Below are 27,058 nucleotides of genomic sequence, written 5' to 3' on the forward strand. Positions count from 1 at the left end.
TCCAAGTTTACATTCAAGAGGTTGTAACAGGGGCTGTTCTTGCGACAGCCTGGTCACTCCTACTACAGAGACAGTTGTTTTTGTTAGTGCAGACAGCTTGCCATTTAGAACGGAGTAAGCAGCTCCGCTATCTACTAGGATATCTGTGAGTCGAAACCCCACTGTTAGTTGTACCCAGGGCTCCTGGGGAGCAATAGTTGTGAGGGCCCTTAACAATCCTAGGGTGCCCGGGCCCCTTCAGTCACTGCCATCCTCTATTTCTTCCTGAGCAGCCATAACCTGGGGAGGCTTGCTTCTTTCCCTTTCAGCCTTTGCTTTTAGTTTTGGGCAATCCTTCCTTCAGTGCCCTTCCTCCTTACAATATGCACGTTGATTGATTCCTACAGCAGAATCCTTCTTTTTTGTCTGGAAGTTTTTCTTTGGCCCCCTTTGGCTTTGGTCTGGGTGACACTCATTACCTGTACTGGTTTCATTCTTTTTTCCTCACAAGCATTGTGTACTGTAAAGGCGATTTCTAATCATTCTCCTGAGTTTTTAGCCACCGCCCCTTCTATTTTGTTCAGTTTCTTCCATCTGTCACCAGTGCTCTGACTGATGAAAGTCATGTTGACCGTACGAACATTTTCTGGGTCATCTGGATTTAGCAGTATATTTTCTGTAGGCCTGGTGGATGTGTCCTAGGAATGCGGAAGCATTTTCATTAGGTTCTTGTTTAAGAGCCTGGACCTTATTAAAATTTGTTTGTTTAGGAAATCCTTTTCTTAATCCAGCCAATATACATTGCCTGTAATGATTAAGCATATTTAGTCCAACTGGGGTGTTAGGGTCCCAATTTGGCTCAGTTGCCGAGAGAGCTAAATGCACTGTGGGCACTGCTTGATTTTCTAAATGGGGTTTTGGCTCCTCCAGTGTATTAAATCAGAAGTAGCGAAAGGGCTATATGTCCATTCATAACCGGCTGGGTGTCTGGACTCCATCACTCCAATCGGCCACTGCCTTAAGGAAAACTGCCCTACTCCTGGGGTGTCAGTAGTTCCCAGGCCAGATTGGGTGCCCTGTCAGGTCTTATAGGGAGATACCACATCTGGCCCTGTCTTACTGTGAGGTGGATAAGGAGGTGGCCCCCCTCCTCTGGTGGTTCCTCTGATAATGGCAGATACAAAGTTGGGGAGAGTGGTAGGGTGAACGTTTTTAATGTTTTAAAACAATTTATAATATTAGAATGTGGTTACCAATTCTACACTCTCCATGTATGACATATCTATGAATGGCTGTCATAGAAAATGTTTCCTTCCACTTAAGTTAGGCCATTGTTTGGATAAGCAGGGCAAAAAGCTGGGAAGGCAGTAATCTTATCCTTTATGTGTTTTGCACATCATCCTGGACACTGTGGCTTCACAATAAGTTGTCTCAGGACATTGTCAACAATTTTCAGAGAGGCCTATTTCCTTTGCCTGGCAAAGAACTAAAGCTGCCCTTTCTACTTCATCCAAAACTCTGCCCTCAAGTCTTAACTTGGTAAGCAGAGTACGGAGGCTGTGTTTTGGCAACAATAGCACTTCATCAACAGATTGTACAAGTGAAAAGCACCTTGGGCAATTGATGGCTGATGATAATAATAATAATATGAGTATTTATTAAGATGTTACCCTTTATGTACTTTATGTATCCTGTCTTAATGAAATCTCACAACAGCACTATGATGTAGGTAATATATTGTCCCCATTCTCCAGATAAGAAAGCCAGGGCTTGAAGAATTTCAGAAACTCACTTAAAGTCATTCATCTTGTAAGTGGGGGAGCAGTTGGACTTAGAATTCAGGTTCTCCTAAAGTCCAGTATTTTGCAGCCAGTATGTGATGTAGTCCACTCTCCCTCTGACACAAGTGACTAATCACGAAATTGAGAGCATCTGCTCTAGAGAGCGAAGACTTCCAGAGCATGTGTGGTCAGCACCTTCTTAGCACGGGGCTCCGTGTCTAAAAGTGCAATGTTAATCAATCTGACTCTACTTTTTCCGCCAATGAGTAATTTCTTCAGTGCCATTTCCATTTTCTGTGTTGCCATAAATGCCTTGATCTTTGCATTTGTCATCCTTATGAGCACTGGTACCATAATAATTTGTTTTGTTTTGTTTTTCAGGTAAATTTCCAAGTGTGATATTCATTGCAACATTTTGATAGCTGATATGACAGGAAAGAAAATAATATATTAAGTATGGTTTTTAAATTAAAATGCCGTACATTTGTGTTCATTGGAAAGGGCTCATGGACTCTAACTAAAGCTATAAACTTGCAACTCTCTTCCTAACTGACTCTGGAGGATGCAAGGGAAGCTTTCATTTTTCCATTTCAATATGTTTATAATTCAACATTTCTCCCTGCTTTGCTTCCTGGGGCTCATAACATTTAAATGAAAATATTAAATTGCCTAATGGCTGGGCCCCACCAAATAGCATGCTTGGCATAAGTTAACATTTTTTAAAATATAAAGTCTCATTATATTAAATATGTCTCATTATTATAATTATGCTGCTACAAATTTACAGATAACACATCACATCATTATTTAATTCTGTGGAAAAGATTTCTAAGTTGTGTGTTGACAGATAATACCAGATTCTGTTTCTATTTGCCTAAATTGCAGCCTGTGCTAAGGTTTAATATTTCACTTTAATATTTCTTAGAATGTCCTTATCTTTGGGACCCAGCTTGATAGGACTTTATTTCAGCATTAGATGTACCAAGAATTGCTTTGAGGACAGGTTTGACAGCACTGCAACTTTTTGTTCTAGGATGGCAATAAAGTTGCCATTTTTTAAAATGCCTTAAAGAACAAGTCTGTAGAATGCAATATTATGCAGTCATTTAAAAAATGTCTTTGAATAACGTATAATGACATGGGAAAAATATGTCTTTGAATAACTTACAATGACATGTAAGCAAAATGGGCAGGTTATAAAATTGCAAGTACAATCTAATCTCACATAAATATTTTTACAATACAGAATTCTGCCAAAAGTCCCAGGATTTAGTTTCTTGAAATGGTGCAGTTAAGGATGATTTTAATTCTCATTTTATGCTCTTTTATATATTCTGAATATTCTATGATAAGCATACTACTCTTTTAATTGAAAAGGGTTATTATTTTAAAAGCAACTTTGAATGGGTGGGTGGCAGGTGTGAGGCATGACAGTGACTCCATAGCAGTAAAGCCTAAGCAAGCAGCTGGCATCTCACTCCACAGATGGCCTCTGTGCGAGGATACCAAGCACCTCCCAAGACTGTGGTAAAAACGGCCCTGGCCCCTTTCTAGCCTCTCCAAGAACTCCACCGGGACAGCTGCCACTCTGGGGAAATAAGGCTGCCCCATCAGGGTCTGCTCCTACTGCCCTTTCTACCCATGTCGCCACATGTGAGGCTGGTTCCCTCACCCCTCACCCTGCCCTTCCTCGTGCTGGCCACTTCCTGAGGGTCCTTCCTTTGCCTAACCTGTCAGTAGAAATTTCTTTTAAAAATTCACTACAAAAATGGGAGTTCTGTGTAACGGGTAAAGAGTTGCCCATTTGGAAAATTAAGAAGTTCCGGAGATCTGTTCCATGACAGTATAAATATTAAAGTACTTAAAAATGGTTGAGGTGATAATTTTTCTTTTTTTTTTTTTTAATATTTTCTTATGAGGGGAGGTAATTAGGTTATTTATTTATTTATTTGTTTATTTATTTAATTTATTTTAATGGAGGCACTGGGGATTGAACCCAGGACCTTGTGCACGCTAAGCACGTACTCTACCACTGAGCTATACCCTCCCACCTGAAATGATAAAATTTTATGTTATGTGTTTTTTTAACCACAATTTTTTAAAAAGAAAAAGAAATTAATTTAGTACAGAGATCTCCAACACAAGAGAATAAACCCAGCCTATGTCATCTTGCTGAGTTCGTGAGGTTACTGGAGGGGATCAGCATAAGCCACTCCAGAATATGGCATAGAGATTATTTTAACCCGAAGGCAATTAAGAAACAGTGGACACAGGAAGAGCCCTCTGCCCTCCCTTTCTGCCTCAAAACAAGACATACATTTCCCTTTGTAGAGGTAACAAATTTTCCTCCTGTAAAGGTGCCTTCCTTTCCTGTACGAGGAAGAGAATGACTCTTATCTCTGCCAGTGGCACTGACTTGAGTCTGCATAACAACCTGTTCAACAAAGACCACAGACTGCGTGGCTCATACACAACAGGAATTTACTCGTCACAGTCCTGGAGGCTGGGAAGTCCAGGGCCAAGCTGCCAGCATGGTGGCGTTCTGGTGAAGGCCCTCTTCTTGGTTTACAGCTGGCATTTTCTTGCTACATCCTCACCTGGTAGACGGGACAAGGTAGGGATTTCTCTGGACCTCTTTTATAAAGTACTAATCCCACTCATGAGGGCTCTGTTTCATGACCTCATCACCTCCTAAAGTCCCATCTTTTAATACTATCACCTTTGGAGGTTAGGATTTAAATATGAATTGAGGGGGAGGACACAGACATTCAGACCATAGCACTTACTAAACAATTCTTATTTCCCATACATTTCCTAGTTAAATTCCCACAATGTATCACCCCTGAAAGCACAGCCACCCCTTTCTTTTGCCTAGTCTCTTCTCCATAATTTACTGCCCTTTGTTAACATGGTATATAAGTTCTTAGGCCTAACTGCTTCTTTGGGCTTTCCCTTCTTTTCTGTGAAGTCCCTGTGTGTATGAGAAATAACCTTTCCTCCTGTTAATTTATCTTTTGTCAGTTTAATTTACAGGCTCCAGGTTCAAAACCTAAGAGGGTAGAGGAAAAGTTTCTCCTCTCCTACGTTACCTTGGTAGTCCCTGTGTGCCAAGGCAGTGGTATACCCATCCATTGACACTTGGAGCAGATCGATTTTTAGTAACCTCCTCCTCAAAATGACCAAACTATTTTCAGTAACATCATGAAATGAAACAAAAAGAAATCTAGATAGTGAGAATTTTCATTTACAGAACTTTGTCTCTATAAGTATGCCAGGAAACAAAATGAAAAAGAAATTAATAATATATATTTATAGTAGAAAAAGAGGAAAAGTGAACAATTATTTCTTCAACAGTTTTTATACCTAACAATTTGACCGTAGATCCCTTGCTTACAGTCTGATATAATAATGTTTTCTGCAAATAATTGTTAATGACAGGGCGCAGGATACACTACCCCAAAGTATGGCACCTTGGCATAGTGAATATTTTAAGCTAAAGAAATTGGAGAAACAGCATGTTTTTCTGACCTTCTCCTGAAGCAAGTCATAAAACCTAGGAAAGACTTTCTGGTCTTCCTCTGAAAAAGGTCATAAAACCATCATGTGAGAGGTGCCCTTCCTATACCCAAGGAAAGAAGCATCCTTATCTCCAAAACACCAAGAGGAATTTCAACAAACGGGCCTTGTTGCTTCCCCTAGTTTCCTACACTTAGCTTCTACCCTTTGGTCCTACCGCATTATTTCAAGACTTCGCACACTTCATCAAACCTAGCGTAAAAACACTCATGTTTAACTGCTTCTTCAGGTCTTCATTTCCTTAGGAAGTCTCCCGTGTCATGTAAAACTGAAATTAAATAAATCTGTATTTTTTTCTTGTTAAGCTGTCTTTTGTTACATGGGCCTCACTTGGATGGGGGAAAAGATCAGAATCAGCAATTAAATAACTGAAGTTTAATAAATCTTATGTCTGCAGAAGATACAATTCAGGCAACTATTAAATCACATCCTTGCGGTAATGCTTTTACTTTTTGAATCAGTCATTTTAAAACAATTTTTAAATGATTTTCAATTTTTTAAATATTATCCAAACTCAGTAAAAAAAAAAATTAGCCCTGAACTAAATTTTACATTTGCCAAACAAAAAATAGTGCACCTTGCAGTTCCCCCTTGTTTCACCCTTGCACATTTTAAATAAAACTAAAAACTCCAAGCAGTAGGTAGCATGGAATAAAGAAGTTGAAATGTCTTAAGTTCTGTTTCTTCATCTTTACCGTGATGGTGCCACCACTGTGTACGTCAAATCTACCATCTAAATGCAGGCATATGTAGTATTACAGTGGGGAAACACCAACAGCACCAATGATTTGGAACCATTACCAACTTAATCTCAAAAGAAAGCATAACTGAGTCCACCCACGGGTACTGGGATGATGCTACAATTGGGAGTTTTTTCAATTAACTTCCATATAAAATACATTTGTTAGGTAGGTAGATAAGTGGGGGCACTGGGCAGACAGGTGGAGAAGAGGGAGGATGGTCTGGAAGATGGCACTGTGCCCGCCTCCAGCATAAAGGGACTGTACTTCTTCTAAATGAGTGCTAGTAAGAAACCAGTTAGAACTCAACAGCCACAACTGTGCAGGCAGCAAAAAGGCCTTAACTGGACAGGACCCAATGCTCACTGTATTATAGTGAACAGTGCGATTTAGGCACTCGACTGTGGGTTTTTCTGTGTACACCATGGATAAGGACGTGCGCAAAGGGGCCAAACATGACAAAGCATTCCAGGGACAAGAGCTGTCAATCAATCAAAAGACTGCCTCGAAGCCACGGTTTAAGAGAAAGGGGAGACAAATCCCGCCGATTTTCCTCCGTTGGATCAGCCTGCCTCCCATTCTCGGAGGTATGTATGTTTTCCTTTTTTAAATAAATATTTGAAAATCTTTCAAAATCTTTCACTACACAACGCACCATCTCTTGACTGTAAACTTACCTTTCAGGTAAGACAAGAACTGGGATCTTTATCGTTTGGGTCTATTAAAGAATAGTAACAAAAATTAAGAATAACTAACTTTCATATAAAACACAGTCCATTAAAAAACTTTTTACATAGATATGTATATGTAATTAAAACTCAGTCATCAGCAATTTTTTTAGAACTGAAGCCAACAAAAGATTTTTTGAGGGCAGAAGTATTTCATTACTGACCTTAAGAATTGCTGGCGCCCAGTGATCACAAAAAGCGGAAGGGCTTTAGTCGGTTTTATTTTTGGTTTTAAATTCCCTAAAGGCAGAACACTCCCTCACTGCCGGCACTGGGCAGGTCGCCCCCATTGTTCCCTCCTTGACGCACCACTGTTTCATAGTTAAGCTAGTTAAAGTTGGTTTGTTAATTTAATCGTGAGTGGATTCAGGTTTTACGAGGGAAACATTGGGAATCCATATTTTTTTGAATGACCAAACCTAAAATTCCTTGTGCAATAAAAAATGATTGCCCCATAACTTATATTTCTGTGCACTTCAATTGTCCTCAATTGAAGAAACCCAATAAGAAAAGAATTAGAAAAGAGGCATGAGGCTTGAAAGTGCAAACTCTTGGAGGGTCCAGATGGATGTAGTCTGTGAGTGAGGACAGCAGGGAAGAAAGGTGTAGAAATGGAAAGAAATGTCTCGCTGGAAGTGGCCAGATGGCGCGGGGAGTAGCCAATGTATCCTCCTCTAACTGTATCCTGACGGGACGCCGCCGGCCGCTGTTACCCAGATCTGGCAATTTTTTCACGAGGGGCCTACAATCTGATGTCCACGGAGGATCTCCTGATTTTTAAATGATGGAAATTGATCCTAAGTTTAGAAAACACTGCAGTGCAAACAAAACATGACCGCAGCTGCCTTACGCCCGCAGGCTACCGAATTCCTGATGAAAAATACAAGTAGCGATTGAACCAGTTACAGAGGTTGAGAAAATATGCTTTATTCTCCGATCCTTTTCCTTTTCTCAAATGTCACATTTTAGAAAAATCCAGATGCACTTACATCATTTCCATAATCTGTAGTTTAACGAGAAAAGCGGCATAATTAAAGTAAATAGTTGGGAGTGGTCTGAACTCCCAGATCCCTTCTTTCGCTTGAGTCAGAGCCAAGGATGGTGTCACCCAGATGCCTGTTGACGAAGTGATGTGAACCAGATTTATTTAACCACTGGCAAACCACATTTTTTTCAAGGGCAATAAGTTAAAAGATTATTTTCCGCCCTTGGATACAAAAAAGGAAATACTTCTTCCAAGACTCAGGGTAGCTGCGGCCAGTTCTCCCAAAGAAATTATTAACCACAGAGATTCACAGCACAGAGCCCCAAGACCTTGCCCACGAGCCTCCCTGCAGCTGCACAGCCCAGACACCTTCTGAGAGGTGAGTGTTCGTTTAGCCCTCCAAAATTTCAGGCGCTGAGCATCTGACACTGGTAGTTAAGAAAATCAATCATCTAAATCCTTACACATAAATCTCACTTGATTTGGTATTTGCCATATTAAAAGATAAGGTTTTTTCCAAGGTAACAATAGAGGCTGTCCCTCCTCCACCCCCCATTTCCACAGGTGATTAGACCTTTGTATATCATAATTAAAAAGCTATATACTGATCATGGCTGAATTTTTTTAGAATTGATGGATTACTCTTATAATTAAAAAGAAATTAAATGTAGTGAAAAATGATATAACGAAAAGGGATTACTCTGTGACCCTGAACTAAGTCCTATACACTTAAAACAAATATAATGCTGGTTTTCATAGGGTTGTGCTTTCTGATCTGTATCCACGGATGGCATCAGACTGAAGCACTGTTTGAAATTCAGGAGCAGGGAGCTGGCAGAGGTGGGGAGGGAGGATAACTGAGTGATTATTTACAGGCATTTTCTATCTAGCTAGTTACTAAATTCTGTTAATGCTAATCAGTATTCAGCAGACTGTCTTGATTTTCGCTGCATATAATACTATAATTAACAAATAAAAAATGGTTGGTACCCCCCGCCCCCAAAGAAAAAAAGCTATATACTAAATCCTCTAACAGATTTACTGAGTATCCTCAAGGCTCAGTTCCTGCCAGGGCCATACAGCATTTAAAGCAAGAATTTGGAAAAGGCTTTGTCCTCTGTGGCCATTAAGAATTCTCTGGTTTAAGTGGCATGGAAGCTGCCCTGAATGGGCAGGCTGGCATGGCTCCTCGATGTGACCTCCCAAAGACACTGAGTCAGCAACTGTGAGTCTCTGCATGGGCCCAAGCCTTACTGTTCAACCCAGCAAAGGCCCCCAGGTCTAACCTCTGACTCTGCCTACCCTGAAGAAACTGGCCACAGAGGGGCATTTACACAGGGAGACAGTCATCTCCCTGTATGACCAGAGGAAAAAAACTCAAAAGAGATGAAGTCTTTCCCTTTTTCACAAATTAGCTTCTTTAAAAAGAAAATGTCCATCTGTATCCTATTATCTCTTTTAGTGGTTATGTTCTGGGACTATTTCCCCCCCCCCTTTTTTTTTACAAACAATAACAAAAAGATTAGAAATGATCATTAACAAAACCCAAATGGCCTAATTGTATTCTCCCAAATGTCTGTTTCTGAAATTTCTATCATCTGAGTATTCAGGTGTTTGGGGCAAGTTATGCTATTTTAACATCAAACAAGAAAGGAAAAGAATAAAGATATTCTGGATCATACCAAAGATGGGAGGCCAAGTTGCTGACGCCAGTTATTTCTGGTGAGAGTGCAGTAGGGAGAGGGATCATCTTAAAATCGCCCAATCCATTCTATTAGAGCTTCACTTGATTAATACAAAGCTCCTCTCTTAAAATGGAATCTCTTCAAAAGAGCCATTTTCTAACAGTAAAATTTCGAGCAGCGGTGGAGAAAAGCTATTCTTAGAGAAAGAAAATCCTGTTCCCCAAAACAATATGATAAAGGCACTGTGTATCTTCTCCTCTGAGCCCAGCTGGCCCTCCAGACCTGCTTGCACACACATGCCCCTCTGGAAAGGCCTCTTGCAACCAACAGGCTTCAGAGAGCTTGCAGTGATTTAGAAAGCGCTGGAACTGTCCTGAAAGCCTTGTATTGGCAAAGGTCATTCCTGCCCCTTCCTCCTAGTCACTCAGTTGTGGTACTACTGCTTCCCATAGAGAGAAAGTCTAATGATTAAGGGTCTTTCGAGCATGGTGTTTCGAGTCAGAATGCAGGGGACTGAACTCTAACTGCAACTTATGGGAGAGGCTCTCTTAACAGACCCGACTCCCCAGCTTAACCAATGCAGGTTAGGTTATCCCTCGTACATCCGAGCACCCCAGCTTCAGCTACTTTTGAATACAGGATCAACCATAAGGCAAGCCTCAGGGTGCGGACTGGGAGCTCCTCAAACACATAGCAAACTGCAGACTATAGGGCTGATTAGGAGAGAGGTTTTATTTACCGACTTTGATTTGAGGGGACCAATTTCAAAGCTAAGTAAGCCTATGTTACAACTCTGTTGTTTTAGGTGGTAGCTAAAACACAAAAATAAAAATGCTGACACTTCCTGGGGTTGCAGCGTGGACCGTGTTTGAACTGTGCTTGGCACACAGTAAATGCTTGCGAAATGTCATTTTTCTTGTCTTCTTTCTTTGTCCTTTGCTACTCAGTGCTTCGTGTCCCACTACTAAAAAATAAACCCCAAACCATGCAAAATAACCAAAACTTCCTGAAGTTCTCCTCAGAATGTCTTTTGTGGATGAAATTGTGCTTTTGTGTGATTACAGAAGACAGCATGTAAGCTGATGCCAAGAGGCGGGAACTGGTGACTGGATATAATCTCCAGCAGAGAATTTACTACTATCTCCTTCAAGGACCACATCCACACTCAGATAATACCAACAAAACATATGCCAAGATTATTAATCGTGGTTATATCTGTAGAATCAAGGGACTAGGGGCAAACATGGGACAGTGTACATCTTTATGGGGCTGAAGGAATATTTGTAGTTTGAAACAGCGTACCCTACCCTCTCCACCCCCAACCCCCACCCCTGACAGTATGGATTTTCTAGACTTCATTTTCTAGAGAAAGAAAAATAATTTTCCCTCTACCTTTCATTGTTCCTCACTAATTCCCCCTCCTCTCCCTCCTCAGTAAAAAAAAAAAAAAGATTAACAAGAGAAAAAAATGTTTATGTACATGCAGGTGCCCCACAAAGATACGAGACTCAAAAGGTGGCCATAAGATTGAAGATTATATTCCATCCTGAGCTAAGGAAAGCGGTGAGGTTTGGGGTTTAAAGGTGGGGGAAGGCAATTCACAGGAAGGTGAAAAGAAGAAATATTTGGTAAACAAAGGTGGCTGGGTCAAGCAGATAAGTCTCTCAGGGGAAAAAGTGATCTCTGGTAATAGCTGTCTTGCTGATACAGGCCCCTTTGCTAATGTAAATGTCCTTTATAAGTGTAAGTTCCCTCATAGATAACACCTCCTCTGTTAGAGCTTCTGCAAGGTGCCTGCAGTTCTTCAAAATAAACAACTCAGAATAATTCTTACTCTCCAAAGAGGCATATTCTGCTAACCCTCCAGCATTCGCAGCCCGTCAAATACAAATTGTGTGTTTTTCTGGCAGCTCACCTAACAGTGTTCAATCAGCCGGCCTAACAATGTGTCATGACCTAATAATGTTCAGTTTCTCACATCACATGGTCAAGCTGATGTTAGACATGAAAATCAAGTTAGCTCTGCAGAGGGAAAGCTAACCACACCGAGGCTGGCTTACTGTCAGCCTCCATGTTTCCCATCCCCTGAATTTCTGAATTCTGAGTCCCGCTTCAGGTACACAGATGTGCCCTCATCTGCCAGGGCCACAGATGAAATGAGAGATAAAAATCAAACCTTTAATTTCCTCCAAGCTTGGAAACTTTTCTCTCAACCCACCTAAGTAAAGAAATAAAAAATAAAATACATAACTTAACTAATATGTAATTCTGATTCTTCCCTATCAGAAATACACTGAAACCCAGGAAATAAAATCTCTCTGCTAATAAGCCCTGTAGTTTGCGGCTCCTTTGACATTTTAAGGTTCTTTTCGTTCCATGGTTGGAATGAAGTTTAACTTGACTTTTCACAAGCAAAAGCCCACTCAAACACAGGCGGGATCGGTGCCTCCCTCTCCCTGGTTTTCAGCCTGCAGCGTTGAAGCCAACAGCAATAATTTCCATTCAAAAAACAAACCTCAGTTACACATGTGTACACGCTGAGCAAAAGAATTAATTTCTGCAGTATGTTCATTGCTTACTTTTCTCCTGGAATGCATGATGAATTTCTATGGAGGGTAGTGGAGGAAGGGAAGAACCACATTCAAGTGAAACCCAACATCATTCTCCTCTGCAGTGTCATTTCAAAAGCCAGATAAAAGCCAAACGAGGAGGCTGGGAAAAGAGTGAACAACGTAGCTGTTCTGAAAACCACCCTCCATTTCATTCTGGAGCAGGGAGGTTACACCCAGACATCACAAAAGCTTCTCTCTTCACGGAAAATTAACTGGTAAGTGCTGTCTTGTTTATTTTCCTCAAACTGACACGTTTGCAGCTGACCTGATGGGGATTCCTGCAGATTCATTTACAAAGCTGTTTTTGGACTAACTACTAGCTGGCAAAGAAAGAGAAAGGACTCCTGATAGTTTATGGAAAGCTCTCTGTGCAGATTCATATTTTTGGTCCTGTCAAAAGTGTGTAGGAAGAGCAGAACTGGGTTTGCTACAGCTGTGATTAAATCTAAAACACTGAAAGAGAGAACAGAAGGAGGTTGCTAGGGTAGGTGGGGCGGGAGAGCACAGTGAAGAACTTTCAGTCATTTTCTAGGCTTTTACCTAGCAAATTACAGCTCCAAAATGTAGTCGTGATTCAGAAATGTCAAACATCATTTGTGGAAAGCCTACTGTAGAGAAATCTAGTGGGAGGAAATGGTACTCTGAGATGAAAATTGATTTTGCCCTCCTTAGATTACAAGGTAGGAAAAAAAGTTCTAAATTGAGTTGTAATGTGGTTTGATTTTCTCGTCTCTTTTTAAGATGAATAGCTTTGTGCTTCTTCAGGACAAACATTTCTTTGTTGTTGCATTTTTGAAATCTCATAATCAATTGCCTGTTAGAGTAATTGGTATCTGGGCTCATCTAATGAAGGACAAATGGCTAATTGAAGGGAAGGATATGGGAGAAAATGTTCAGCTAACTTGATTGTTCCTTTGGTAGCCAGATAACTGTAGGCACCAGTTGTTTTTTTGTGTGTCATAGTTTGTCCTTTCCTCCAAAGGAAAGCTAATAAAAAACAAATGAAAATTTTATAACTGAGCTTTCACCAGCAATTATTCTCTTAAATTGGACCTTTTCACTTAAAACAAATTCATTCGCCCAAGCTTCCACAAATGTGTTGCTAAATTAATCCACTAGTATTTTTTGTTTTGTGTATGAAGAAGCCAAGGGACTTTCTCTAATTTCAAATTGCCTAATTCAAGTAGTTCCTCTTTCTGAGTAAATTCTCATCATGTTTGCACATCTTCCAGACACTGAATTATTTTTAAGTTTTTTCATGGCCTTTATTTATGATTTTACCGACTTAAGTCCTTTATTTTATAAAAGAAAGTCATACATTTTCTGTGTTACTTTACCACTAATTGTCACCTCCCCGAGAGAGATTTTTAACCCAACATTCCCCTTTCAAAAGCTATGGCAATTGAAGCAAATCCATGGAAGTAATTTTAAAAGGAGAAAAACTTTATGCTCAAAGATTTTTTTTCTGGGTTGCTTATAATTTAAAAAAATCCGAAGCAATCTAAAATATCTTACAGTAGGAAGCTAGTTAAGAAACTTCTTATATATTATCTCAATGAAATATTTTGCAGTAATTATTAAATCATAATTTGGAAGGTTATGTTGCATCATGGATAAGTGTTCATATTAAAATATTAATAATGATTATGCTTATGTAAAAAGTAAATGCAGTTGAAAAACATTGAAGACAAATGGCAAAATTCAGCTACAAAATTAAAAATAGTTGTGTTAAGCTGATGGTGAACTTTGGTGTGCTAATTGGGAACCGATGGTTTGTCAGGGAGGAAAAACTTTTCCTCTACCCTCTTAAGTTCAGTTTGAGGGCCTGCGAGTAAAACTGACAAATGACAGATTTTCAAGAGATAACACAAAATTTAATCATGTATTTTTACATACATAGGGGAGTTCACACAAAGATGTGACTCAAAGGGATGGCTTGAATTTTGGGGCCTATGTACCATCTTAACGGGAAGAAAAGAGGGAAAACTTACAGGAAAACAAGTGACTTCTTAATAAGGGAAGGGGAGAGGGAGAAAGGGCACCTGTGGGAAAACAAATGACTTCTTAGGTAAGTGGGCCTTTGGGAGAATAGACGGACAATATAATAAGTTTTGTGACAACGTCTGTTTAGGTCTGCTGTGGATACTTCTCAACTCTGGTGATAAGAGACAACCTTTCCTTGTTGTTCCTGGGGAGGAGATTTATGACAATTGAGTTCTTTTGAGTTTTTTGGGGGCCTCAAATGCCTTCTGCTCAAAATAATTTTTATGCCACAGTGGCATATGCTGGACCCGTTCAGGTGATATATCTCTTCTTTTTCCCCAAACTTTCTCTAATAGTCCATTACATGTATAATTTTAAAACTTTGTAATATCGAAAATTCTCATCTATTTTTTTCTTCAGGTCTCAATTTTCATATAAACCACAAAAAGTTAAATCCTTCAATCTGGTAGGGGCTTTTTAGTTCTAATTCACTTGGTTTCTTTGGTGACATTAACTTTAGTAATTTGGTAATTAAATTTAGTAATTAACTTCTCTGCCTCGTAAAACTTCTAATGAAAGTAGTAAAAGCCAAGACCACAATAAAAACTGATAATACAAAAATTTTAAAGATAGAAAAAACATAACTAGCTAAATCAAGAGTACCAACACAGCATTCTCTTAAATTGGACAATTTCCAAACATGCTTCAAATCTACGGTTGCACAATATCTTTATACTTGCTATTTTTATTTTGTCTGTCACCCAAAACTTTAATCCCAACTCTGCCTCAATCTTATTTCATAGCTTGAGGCAGAGAAAACTTTCTGGATCTCAGGTTCCTTTCCTCTTGAATAAATCTTATTGGCTAGGGTCCTTCTAGCACTCCAGTCTTCCCACTCTTCCTTTTTTTTTTAACAACCTTTCCTTATTAAGTCATTGTTCCATGTGATGTATGTAATGGGTCCCTAGGACATATACTGGGTACCGAATAAATACTTGCTGAGACAAATCTTTTATTCAGATTCTATTTTTTCATATTCTTCAATTATCATAGTATGTTCTGATTATTTTATTGATGCTCAAATAGGATGAAAAATGCCCTTCATTGTTTTAAAAAAAATGATATCAGAAGGAACAAAGTAAACATGAGTCAGGCACAAACGTTTTGCTAGAAATTATGCAGTCCTTCGTTCAGCCTAATGAGTATAATTGGCCAGATGATTAATTAGAGGATGGAAGGGCAAGGGTTAAAATGGGGCCTGGCTTTGCCTCTGGAAGTTTCTCTTTGTGAAGCATACTGATCCAGGGAAGAGCCAACCAGCCAACCTCAATCTCACTGGCCCCTTGTTCAGCAAACACAATCAACTAGCCCTTGTGAATTTGAGTGCGTCAAATGCTGCACACAGCAATTCTTTGCAGGATGAGTGCAAATAAAGATTTGACCTGTGATAAAGGAATTGATCACATCAAATTAGTAAGGTATGTTCGGGTTTTCTGGATGGCTTAAATTTTGTTTTGTTTTGTTTTACTCTGTTTCAAGCAAAGGAAGATGGGTGGTAGAAAGTTTGGTTACTTGTTTGGAAATTGGCTGTTTTCTATTTTATGGGAGGGAAGGGGGTTGTTTGTTTATCATTAACTAAGAGAAGGTACCTGTACATGTCACATTCAGTCAAGCAAATTTTTTTTTCAGTCAAGCAAATATTGACTGAACTTTCAGCTGGTTTGGTGGGAGAAGACATGGATTTTAATGGAAGGTTCTTGCCCTTAGTAAGCTTAGAGTTGTGCTGCCTGGGAGACAGAATTAAATTACTAAATGAAAAGAGTATAAAAAGTGTGTAGTACCTACAAGATACAGAGTTCAGAAAAGGGAGGGATGGATGTGGATGGGAGTATCCAAGTTAACAGCTCATGGAGGACGTGAGACAGTGGGAGAGGTGAGCCTGGTGTCCCATCATGAGTCAAAGTGAGAGGACAAGATTTGGACTTGACTGAGCAACTGATGGGGTGTACCCACCTGAAGTTCTTGTTGGCCTGAGGAGGCTTATGGGAGAACTTGCTAGGAGGGAGGAGTCCAGAACAGCCTCTGACCTTTGAGAGGAGAAGGGGGTGTAAGAGCAGCATGCAATTAAAAATGCTGAGATGCTTCCACTAAAACATCAGGGCACAAGCAGCGCTCTGACAACAACAGAAAATATATATATATAATGGAAGAGAATTCTCCAGTCCACTACACTAACTTCACCCCAAAGCTCTACCCAGCTTTGACAAGGCAGGTAGCCCAGCACTCTGGCAGCACACCTGGTAGAGTCTTGGTGCCCAGGAGGAACAAACTTGTATACAAACACATGTAATTCACCTGGAAGCCCTGGAAATACTTTTCTGTGAACTCTTCTCAAGTATGATCTCTTTATTGGGCAAACATAGTGGATATTGCATCAGCCAATGGAGACAACCCAGTGAATCCTGATTTAAAACTCTAAGTACTACCTCATTTGTGCCCACTGTCAACTGGGGAAATTTTCAGGTTACAATAAAAGTATATAGCACTTTACATTTTTCACTGTGCTATTTTTGACCACACTGTGACCTCCATTCTCTAGGAAATCCAAACCTAATTAAATTCTGCAATAAAGGTTCTCACTTAAGTCCTGAAAGCCTGTAATACCAGAGTTGCTGACCTACATACAGTATTTCAGAATTTTACCAAGCCGGATAATACAGGTGCACTTAAAGCCAGGCTAACCCAACTAAGACCGGGACATTCCCAAGTGGACTCTGCTTGGGGTATAGTTTTTAAATTGAAGACTGAAGCAGAGTAGAAAGAGAATTCAGGCTCACCAGTGGGTTAGGTGAACTTTCTTAGAACACCAAAAGCAGGAGATCTTGTTGGTATTGTGAACAAAAATGCAACCACTAGATGACAATGTTCAAAGCGTGGCGAAGCCAACAAAATAATTCATTTCATAAAGTTTAACATATGAAGAATTCAATAAGGAGAGGTCAGTCTTCTCTCCTTATTGAATCACGCAGAAGCAAAGCTTATCGTGTGTGCTTACAAAGGCCTCACGGGTTACTCCTCAAAGTTATAATTTTGCATTTCTTTCTCAAAGTTTTTTTTATTTTTATTGAAGTATAGTTGATTTACAATGTTGTGTTAGTTTCTGGTATAGCATAGTGATTCAGTTTTTTATATATATATATATTTATATTTATTTATTTGTTTGTTTATTTATGTATTTATATTCTTTTAATGCAAGAAACAAAATATTAAGAACTGTCCATGGTCCAATGGACCTTGTAACAGCCTATAATGAAAAAGCCTATAATGAAAAAGAATATGAAAAGATATATATATATATGTACAACTGAATTGCTATGCTGTACACCAGAAATTAACACATTGTAAATTGACTGTACTTCAATTAAAAAAAAAAAAAAAACTGCCCATGGTCAACCAGCTAGTATAATAGCTGAATTTAGTATAATAACTGAATCAGTTGGAGATTGTAGGGATGAAAAACTTTTCCCTTCTTCCCTTCTAAGTCCTTTGGCTGACCTAATAATTACACTGACACAAAACAGATTAATAGGAGAAAAATTTAATTTTGTATGTACAAGAGTTCACATAATGTGAGATTCAAAGAAGTGGCCAAAGCAGACAGCTTTTATATCTTTGAGGCAAAGAAACAATAAAATCTGTGAAGAAGTGACAAGGCAAAGAAGTTTGCATTTGAGGTCGCGGAGACGTAACAAGTTTTGTTTATATAGGCTTCTTGGCCCTAAACTCTCTATTTCTGGGGACAGGGGTGCCTCCTACCCTCCTGACATGGGGAGGGTACCTTTCACATAGGAGATTTATTTCCTGCTTTCAGGGGGACAAAAGGGAGTCAGAATATTCTTATACCAATTGTTTCTCAGGTAACTTTAATTCAAAATAATCAGTATGCCAAAGTGGCATATTTGGGTGGACATATTCTGCTTCCTTTCAGTATCGTTTCTCCATTTCAAATGCTTTATACAATCACATATAACAGACCCTATTATTCAACGAAAAGTGTTCGTTACATGCATATGTAATATACTCATTACAAAAGTGTTTGAGGAACACTAGGGGGTGCATGAGGGCTTGGGATAAAGGCAGAGTTAATATTAAAAAGGGAGAACTTCCTGGGGAAGGACTTTTGCAAGGAGCTATGCAGCCTAGCAGCTTGGAAAAGATAAAGAATCCAAGCCAAGTCTAATAATGTGTGCTGGGTTGAGATTTCATTAGGACCTAAAGCATGAAAAATAATTTGTATATTAAATTAGATCATTAGACCTAGAAGAAAGTGCATATAGATAGGACATCCTTAATTTTTCAAAGAAGTTTCTCTTTGGCAGTTTGTAATGAGAAACCTCTATTTGAGTGGAAAACATCTGGTAATGGAGTGTTCTGCTTCATTATATAACTAGGAGTTGACAAAATTGTTTTTTTTTTTATTTTAAGTTGGGTTGTACCATATAAAAATGCTGTTATTTGACCTTGACCATTTTTGACCTGACAAAATGGCATGCTTACATAAAATAAGGATTACTAATTTAATGAAAATAGTAAGATGTATTTACGTATTATTTGTTTTATTACATAAATACTTGTTTGATTTGTGTGTTTTCTTTATGCACATTATAGAGTTAACTAAGTTTAACATTAAACATACTATATAGTTTTGAGGATTGAGAAAGCGCTTCCTCCTTGATTCACTAAACTTTTATTGAGCACCTGTTATCTTTCCTGCACTCTGCTCTGTGCTTGAGATATAAGGATGAGTAAAACTTAGTCTTTGCCCTTGAGGTGCTCACAGTTATTTCGCAAGGGAGATAAACACATTAACTGATAATTACTGGGTTAAGAAGGAAATCTCTGAAGTCACACAGACCCAGAAGTCTTGTCTAGGCTTCACCACTTTCGCTAATTGCCCAACCCCTTTTAGCCTCATGGAAATAATAATAGTACCTCACAGGGTTGCTGTGAGAATTAAATGTGAAAATGCATGTAGAGTTACTTAGCAATGTAGTGTACTTAACAAGTACTCAAGAAATGTTAGGTATTTCCTTAATGTGTTAAATGGTATTATATAATTAGGTATGCTTCGTATTTGCTTTCTTTTGAATGCAGTTAGGTAAACTGGTTTTAATTATAAGCAACAGATTATTAGATAACAGGTTTATAGTGAAGTAATTTGCTCCTATAATAGTTCGGAGAAAAATCTCATCATCCTAGTAGGAACTGTTGTCAGTCAAGTCTCGGTCTAGTTAAGTGGCTGGACAGATTCAACACATCTCTGGGGAGTGAGATTCGACATTCCTTTAACACCATTAATAAGAAAGAGGAACTGGGAACAGGACCTAATGGATTTGATGATAATTAAGACCTTTAATTCCTCCTCAAACTCATCTTTGCCTTCTCAGACAAATGTAAATGTTAATTGCTGCCAAGATACCCATGGGCATGAATGTCTTTTATCAAAAGCCACTGAATCTTCATTCTGCTAGTCAATAAATATTATTGAGCTCTGTTCTTTGCCCGGCACTGTGCTAGGCTCTGGGGGTATGAAGGTAAACAAAACTATAGTCGGGTGGAGGAGAGACATTCCTCAAGTAAGCATTCAAATATATAACTAAAAATTGTAAGTGAAGAGTGAGACATGTAGAATAGATAAGCAAGATGATACTGTATAGCACAGGGAAATATATACAAGATCTTGTGGTGGCTCACAGCGAAAAAAATGTGACAATGAATATATGTATGTTCATGTATAACTGAAAAATTGTGCTCTACACTGGAAATTGACACACATTGTAAAATGACTATAACTCAATAAAAAATGTTAAAAAAAAAAAAAAGAGTGAGAGCAGAGACCTGATTTAGGTTGGGAGATGGGCTTGTAGAGGTCAGAGAAGACTTCAATTAGGAAAGTAATATCTAAAAACACAGCTTACCCTTTAGAAGAACTGGTGATTTTCCCCTTAATTCCAAACCACCATCAAGTTCAGGAAATATGACCTTAGTCAAATCAATTGTTTGGTTACCTTATAGAAAATATGAAGTTTATATAAATTGTTTATTCTATTGCCCAACTGTATAGATAATATTAAATATGACTTTTCTGTTTGATTGTCATTTTGTCCAAATGGGCTTTCATTTCATTGCCTCTATTCAAAATAAAACCATTCTCCCTTGGGGTGATTTTATCCATTACAGTTCTTTACATAAATCAACCAAGAAGATGGAAAAATTTAGAAGATAGTAGAATGACCATCTTCTATCCTTGCCTGGGAGAGATTCCTTGCTCTGAAATGATAACTCATGTTTAAGCATAGCATTTCTCCTTGGTTTGCCTTTTGCTTTTTGAGAGATTGAATAGGGAAGGAGGAATTTCAGCATCTACTTAAAACTGCTTATCTTGTAGAAGGTATTATAATATACCAAACACTGTTTAAAAGTGGTGGTTTCAGATTTTTCCAGGAAGGTATTCATCTCCCAGAACACAGGAGTGGGTTGGGGAAATGACTGTGGAGAGTGTCTCTCCATTTTAATTTTTTATTAGATCATTTACAAGAATATTCACGCTCATTGATTTCAGCCTTAATTAAACAAAAGCTTGATTTATTAAAAATGAGATTTTCTAGCCATGTCAAATGGAATCTGCTCAAATCCACTGAGTGCTCTTCAATAATTTCCTGAAGAATGACCATTTCTTCCTTTTTACACTTTTCTCAGTCAGTAAATAGCTCATTCATCAAACTTAAGAGGATTCCCAAACAGAGTTTCTTTGGAAAAGCTGGAGGTTTTTTTGGGGTGTTTTTTGTTTTTTGTTTTTACTAAGCCAGGGAACTGATGTAGTTTCTAGCCAGTTGGATTACAGCAAGAAGCCCAGCTACCTGGTACCGATCTTCATCACAAGAAATGAACTCATCTACATGAATCATTTGATGTAAAACAAATAAACTCCTTTAAGTAGAACAGCACCAGAGGATCAGAATGTCCTGCTTTGGGAAGGAAGAAATGAGCATAATGTAGCTTTACTTAACAACAGGAAACCCTTGTTGCTCCCAGTGGTATCTTTCAACTAATGTTTTCTTTTAGGATGAAACATAAATCCAAATGTTATCTAAACCATTTACAAATAATATCAAACAAGCTCTTTGACTAGAGACAGTGATCATTAAATTTTGGAAGCCCCCAAATTTGGTCTCTTTCAACAAGGCCATATGTTAGTTATGTGAATTATTTCATAATACACCCTAATCAAAGGATGCATGAAATAAGATAAAACAATGATATTTCACAATTCTTGAGCACTTACTATGAGCCAGGCACTGTGCTAGGGCATGTATATACAGTATCTTGTGTAATTCTTACAACAGTGATTTACTAGTGGGGTTTCTCCCCAGATCACAGACGAAGAAACTGAAATTGAGTGTAATCAAAAAATGATACGGTACATATGAGCACTGTCATTGATTTGCTATTGTAGAGGAGGAAAAAAAGTATCTTTTCTTCTTCCTCTTCTAAACTCTCAGCTGGGGCCCCTATAACAAAGGATAGTTTAACAGGAGAAGAGCATACACATTTTTAAATGGGAGTTTTACATGACATGGGAGCCTTCAGAAGAAAATGAAGATTTGAGGAACAATTAAACTTGATTGTTTTTATGCGTACTGGATTTGATGAAAAGTGGAGAGTCATCGAAAAATGTGATAGACAAAAGGGGTGTGAGCTAAGGGTGGTAAACTGGGGGACACTCAGCAAGGCTTGTTCATTCAGATGTCCCTCAGCATCCCTCCTACTTTGGAGATAAAGATACTCCCTTCCTAAGGGTTCAGGGAGGGCACTTCTCACATGAGGATCTTGTGTCCTGACTCGGGAAGTTCAGAAAGTCCTTCCTGCATCTGCTATTTCTCATATTCTTTCAGCGTAAACTATTCTATATGCCAAGGTGCCATATTTTTAGTTGGCGTGTCTTTAACTTCATCAGTAATTATGTTGGATTGGAGCAGGGGGAAATGTGAAGTAGTACCTACAAATAAGAAAATATGAAAGGAGACTGGAGACAGAAGAAGATTATAGTAGTAATAGATGACTGTGTATCAGACCCTGAGCTTCACTCAGTTGCCTCATTTCCTCCTCACAGCTGCCCAATAAAGTAGATATTTTTATTACCCCTATTTCTACAGATGGAGGAATTGAGGCTTAGAGCTTCTGACTGACTTCCCAGGGCCACCCAGGTGGGTGACAATTGGCCCTGTAGTTAGAAACCCGGGTCTGTCTGACTCCAGGGCTCTTGTTCATAACCACCATATACTGCCCGGAAAGGCTTGGGATCCCTTCTGGATACATCAAAGCTCATGGTGAGGATAGACGGTGGCGTAGAGAGTGGTTTAACCAGGGTGACAGAAGAGAAAGAAGACAGACATGGAAGCCTGGAGAAGGAAAGGTGGAGAAAGTCAAGTCTGCATAAACACCCTGATGGGTTTAGATATCCCAAGGGCGAGCCGAGGCCAGCGCCAGGGCGGATGCCCATGAGAGGGAGCTGGGACTTCGCGGGGAGCTGCTGACTTCTCTCCATCCCCCTCTGGTGAGGCGGGAAGTGTCTCCTCAGGCCGGGAAAGGCATTCTGTTTTCTCAGACTGCAGCCTTGATCAGGCAAAGTGCCACATCTAACCATTTATTTTGGAGTTTGGGGATGGCTGGAACACTGGCTTGGCTCTCTTCCTCGATTTGAGTAGCTGCCGAAGGGATTAAGTGGCCTCAGTCTGACTGCAAAAAAAAAAACAAAAAAAAAAACAAAGAAAGAGAGAGATAAAAGGAAAGCTGCACATATCTGAATGCTGCGTTAATGTCCTGGCTGTGTAAAACAGTTGTATTAATCTTGCTTATTGGCCTTCTGATTCCAATAGTCATACTAAGGGCCTCATTTCTAACATTCCGTCCTTAAGGAGAACAGATAGGAATGAAGGATGAAGGGAAGAGAGAGATCTCGGGATCCCTAAAGAAAGAGCTTTGCTCAGCAATACAAACTTATGGTGATGCCAGAGTTCTCCCTCCTTACGCCCTTCCTGCTTGCCTTGTACTGTACCCAGACCAAGCCTCCAGCCCCACCCCACCCCTTCCTCTAAATGAGTGCTTCCCCCGTTCTGCTGTTCAGTTCCATCATTATCCTAGAAGGGGAAGGTAAGTTTAGGTTTTAGAATCTTGAGTGAGCCAGAAAGAAACTACATACACACTTAAAAAAAACACCTTACCACATCCCTGCCCACCTCTCCCGACTCTCATTTGTGCCCTCAAGGTCGGACCAATACTTTTGGACTAAAGAGTTATTAAAAAACCATTAAAAAAAAAAAAAACAAGTAGATCGTGACTCACATACAAATATAAAGTTAACCTGTTTCAAAGGTTTTATTCAACTCATTAATTAATGATAGAATCAGTCAGATGTTACAATGGGTTAAAAGGAGAATCCATAGTATCACACATACATAGACCATCAGGAGTGTCGAAATGATTTATAGGGCGTGGGGTAGGGGTATAGCTCAGTGGTAAAGTGTGTACTGGGTTCAGTACCTCCATTAAAAAACAAACAAAAAAGAAATGACTTATAAACAGTTGCAAAACTGGTCAATATTTACAGGGCAATAATTAATTACATTCTACTAGCCACAATTCATTTATATTTCTCAAGACAAGACTGTTTGCATTATTATAAGTTGTCTACAACTTGCACAATTGTAAAACACACAAAGACAGTGACAGGCAGAGAGAACCTGAAATAAATCATATTTTTCAGGATACCCACATATCATAAATCATGTCTTACAGTGTAGCTGTGTAGTAAGACCACTGTACTGAGTCTCCTTCCAGTGTTCCACTTCAATGTGTCAAGAAGTTGAGGAGTGTGGTCTTTTCTAAGCAGTACTGTAAGACGTCACCTTGAAAACACTTCAGATAATTGGCTGGTCTGTTAGCTACAAGGATCCTTTTCATTATTCAATGCAAAATAACTAATTACAAATTTAAACAAATTATTTTGAATAAAAAGTTGCTTAGGGAGCAAGCAGCTTTCTAGATTTGAAAATGAGGAGGTGGGGGCTGGACAGGAGGATGAAGATGAAAAATTGAAGGTTCTTGGTGGTACTGAGCTTGACTTCTTCTGACTCTGAGCTGGAAGTAGAAATAGTAAGGATGGTGAAGTAGGATATAAAGGGTTACCTGAAACAACAGCAGAGTGTGCCTCAGGGGACACCTGCCGGTCAGGACCCTGGTGAGCCTCCAGAACCATCAGCAAGCCCCCGGTGGTTTGCCAGGAGGTCATGATCATGGCCAGACTGTTTTGTGGCTAACACTTCCACCCAGGCCCATGTGGGCAAACATAACTGATGCCGCAGCTGCTGTGCCCTATTTCCGCATCTGTTTAGGTTCCTCTTGGTTCTTGCTCCAGTCCCAGTTTCTGCATCCTGACTCCTGGCTGCCCTGTCTCCTGCAGCGTTATTATTTCCAGCCTCCTTGAGTGAGTATTAACATTTTACTAATAAACAGGCTGTCTTCTCTGATGTGTGGCTTCAGCTAGCCTCCTGACTTCATCCCTCCACACGTGGTGGAGCGTCAGTTCTACTGGCTTCAAATCAGCTTGATCTTACCCTCCTAAGGTGGGTCCTCCCCTCCTAGCCCTTAGCTGTGGTTGCACCTCTTCCCTCAAGGTCACTCTGCACCTGAGCCCCCTAACAGGCTTGCACTCAAAAGGCTCTCAGCTGCTTCATCTGGGAACCCAGAAACATGACCTCAAATTACTTCCTGGCTCAGCTTCACTCAGATTAACTACTTTGGTGCTGAAATAATTCCAGAATTCTAATTCTCCCAACCTGCAATGAGAAAGAGAAAGTAAGCAAAAAAAGAAAAAAAAAAAAAAGAAAAGAAAGAAAAGAAAACCAAATTTAATTTTGGCCATAATGGTAGGGCTTGGTGTTCAGTAGGTAAAATTATTTTTCTTTTTCGATTTTTTTAGACTTTTTTTTATTGAGTTACAGTCATTTTACAATGTTGTGTCAAATTCCAGTGTAAAGCACAATTTTTCAGTTATACATGAACATACATATATTCATTGTCACTTTTTTTTCTAAAATTATTAATCTATATCAAGATCACTTTTACTTTTGAACTTCCTTGCTTGTTCCTTCGGCAGGTATTTACTGAGCATATTCCATAATCTAGGGATTTATCTAGCAACTAAGGATATAGAAGAGAATTTTAAAAAGGCAAAGTTCTGGTACTCAGTTTACACTGTATACCTAAGAGGCTTTCTTAGAATGAAGAGGTAAATAATTAATTATTTAAAGAGTTCTGCTTTATAGGGGGAAACTTTAAGAGTCTAATTGGTATTCTAATCTGTGTTCTCTCAGTTAATCACAGATAGATTAACCAGAAAACTCGTGGCAGCAACTGAAATAAAGGCATAATCTCCAAAAGGTATAGTCTTACAAGCCTTAAAGAGGTAAGCGATAGCAAACATCCTGGCCTATATTTTTTCCCAACTTTTTATTATGAAAAATTTTAAACATTCAGAGAAGTTGAAAGAATAACAGAGAACAACCATGTACTTATAACCTACAGTTGTTAACATTTTGCTATATTTGGTTGATGTATAATTATTTATATATGAATGTGTATTTTTAAAATTTCTTATCTGAAAATAATTTCAAGCTTACAGAAAGGTTGCAAGAAAAATACAAAGAATCCTCTCATACCCCCTTTACCTAGATTCACCAATTGTTAAGCTTTTGCCCCTTTTGCTTTTATATTCTCTCTATGTATGTGTGTAGGTAATTTTTATGAACCATTTGAGAGGAAGTAGTGTACATCATGTCCCAGATACCCTATATTTTTCAGTGTCTCTTTCCTACAAATACAGACATTCTACCTAACTACTGTGTACTTCTCAGTGACAGAGAATTTAAAATTGATGCAATACTTTTTAAAATCTAATCTATGATCCATATTCCATTTTGTCAGTTGATCCAGTAATGTTCTTTTTGGCCTTTTGTTTTTCTCCAGTGTAAGATGCAGTCCTGCATCACGTATCACATTTAGCTGTCATGTCTCTTGAGTTTCTTTTAATCTAGAACATTTCCACAGTCTTTCTTTGTCTTTGACAACATTGGCATTTTTTAAGAAAACAGAACTTAAAAAAAAATTCATCATTTGGAGATTGTCTGATACTCATCTTCTGTTTCAGATTCAGTTTTCCTAGAAGAAGACTTTGACACAGAGTTTAATGATCAGCTGTTTACTAAGTCAGGACCGTAGGATCAATACCTATGTGTGGGATGGGGGGAGGGGGAACAGCACAACTGGGCAGAGGGAGAAATTGAGCTGCAAGCTAGGATGGACAGCCATAGCTGACTCTGGGTGGACCTCTGAAGCTAAAATGGACCCATTAGAATTATTCCCCCATTGGGCCAAAATGGACAGGCCTTTCTGTTTCCACCTCAATCATCATTGGAGGTTGGCTACCCTAGAAGGACTGACCTTGGGCAACAGGCTCTATGTAATAGCAGCAGTGTCTGAAATGCGCTTAATTGGAGCCTGTCTCTTGACAGCTCTCCCAGGAATTAGGGCAACAGGTTTGTCATTGAAGGGGGATCTGGACAATGCATTCCCATTCACCACATTTCATGATTAAAATCAGATCATACATTCCAGCTGGACAACTGCCATGTGTATATATTTTTCTGAATCTTTTGAAAGTTAAGTTATAGACTTCAGCCCTAAAAACTTCAGTATACACCCACAAAAAAGAATATTCTCCTACAAAGCAATATCATTAACAGACCTAAGAAAATGAAAAAAATCTTAATGATATCCAATCCATATTCAAATTACCCCTATTATCCTTAAAATATCTTTTATATCTTTTTAAAATCAGTATCTAATCAATGGTCACACTAAAATCCTTT

General features: G+C 39.0%; 1 protein-coding gene across 2 annotated transcripts in view; it reads left to right on the forward strand.

Moving 5' to 3' along the window:
- The first annotated feature begins 12,107 nt into the window (after nucleotides 1-12,107).
- Nucleotides 12,108-27,058, forward strand: part of CMKLR2 (chemerin chemokine-like receptor 2) — a 36,954-nt gene continuing 22,003 nt past the window's right edge. Inside the window, exons 1-2 of one of the 2 annotated variants that reach the window (XM_010992058.3) lie at nucleotides 12,108-12,301; nucleotides 25,505-25,596. The gene's annotated coding sequence lies outside the window, so the exon portion shown is untranslated. The remainder of the gene's footprint in view (nucleotides 12,302-25,504; nucleotides 25,597-27,058) is intronic. The other variant, XM_010992059.3, reaches the window with a different exon arrangement.

This window comes from Camelus dromedarius, chromosome 4 (genome assembly GCF_036321535.1).
Source record: "Camelus dromedarius isolate mCamDro1 chromosome 4, mCamDro1.pat, whole genome shotgun sequence".
Taxonomy (NCBI): Eukaryota; Metazoa; Chordata; class Mammalia; order Artiodactyla; family Camelidae; genus Camelus; species Camelus dromedarius.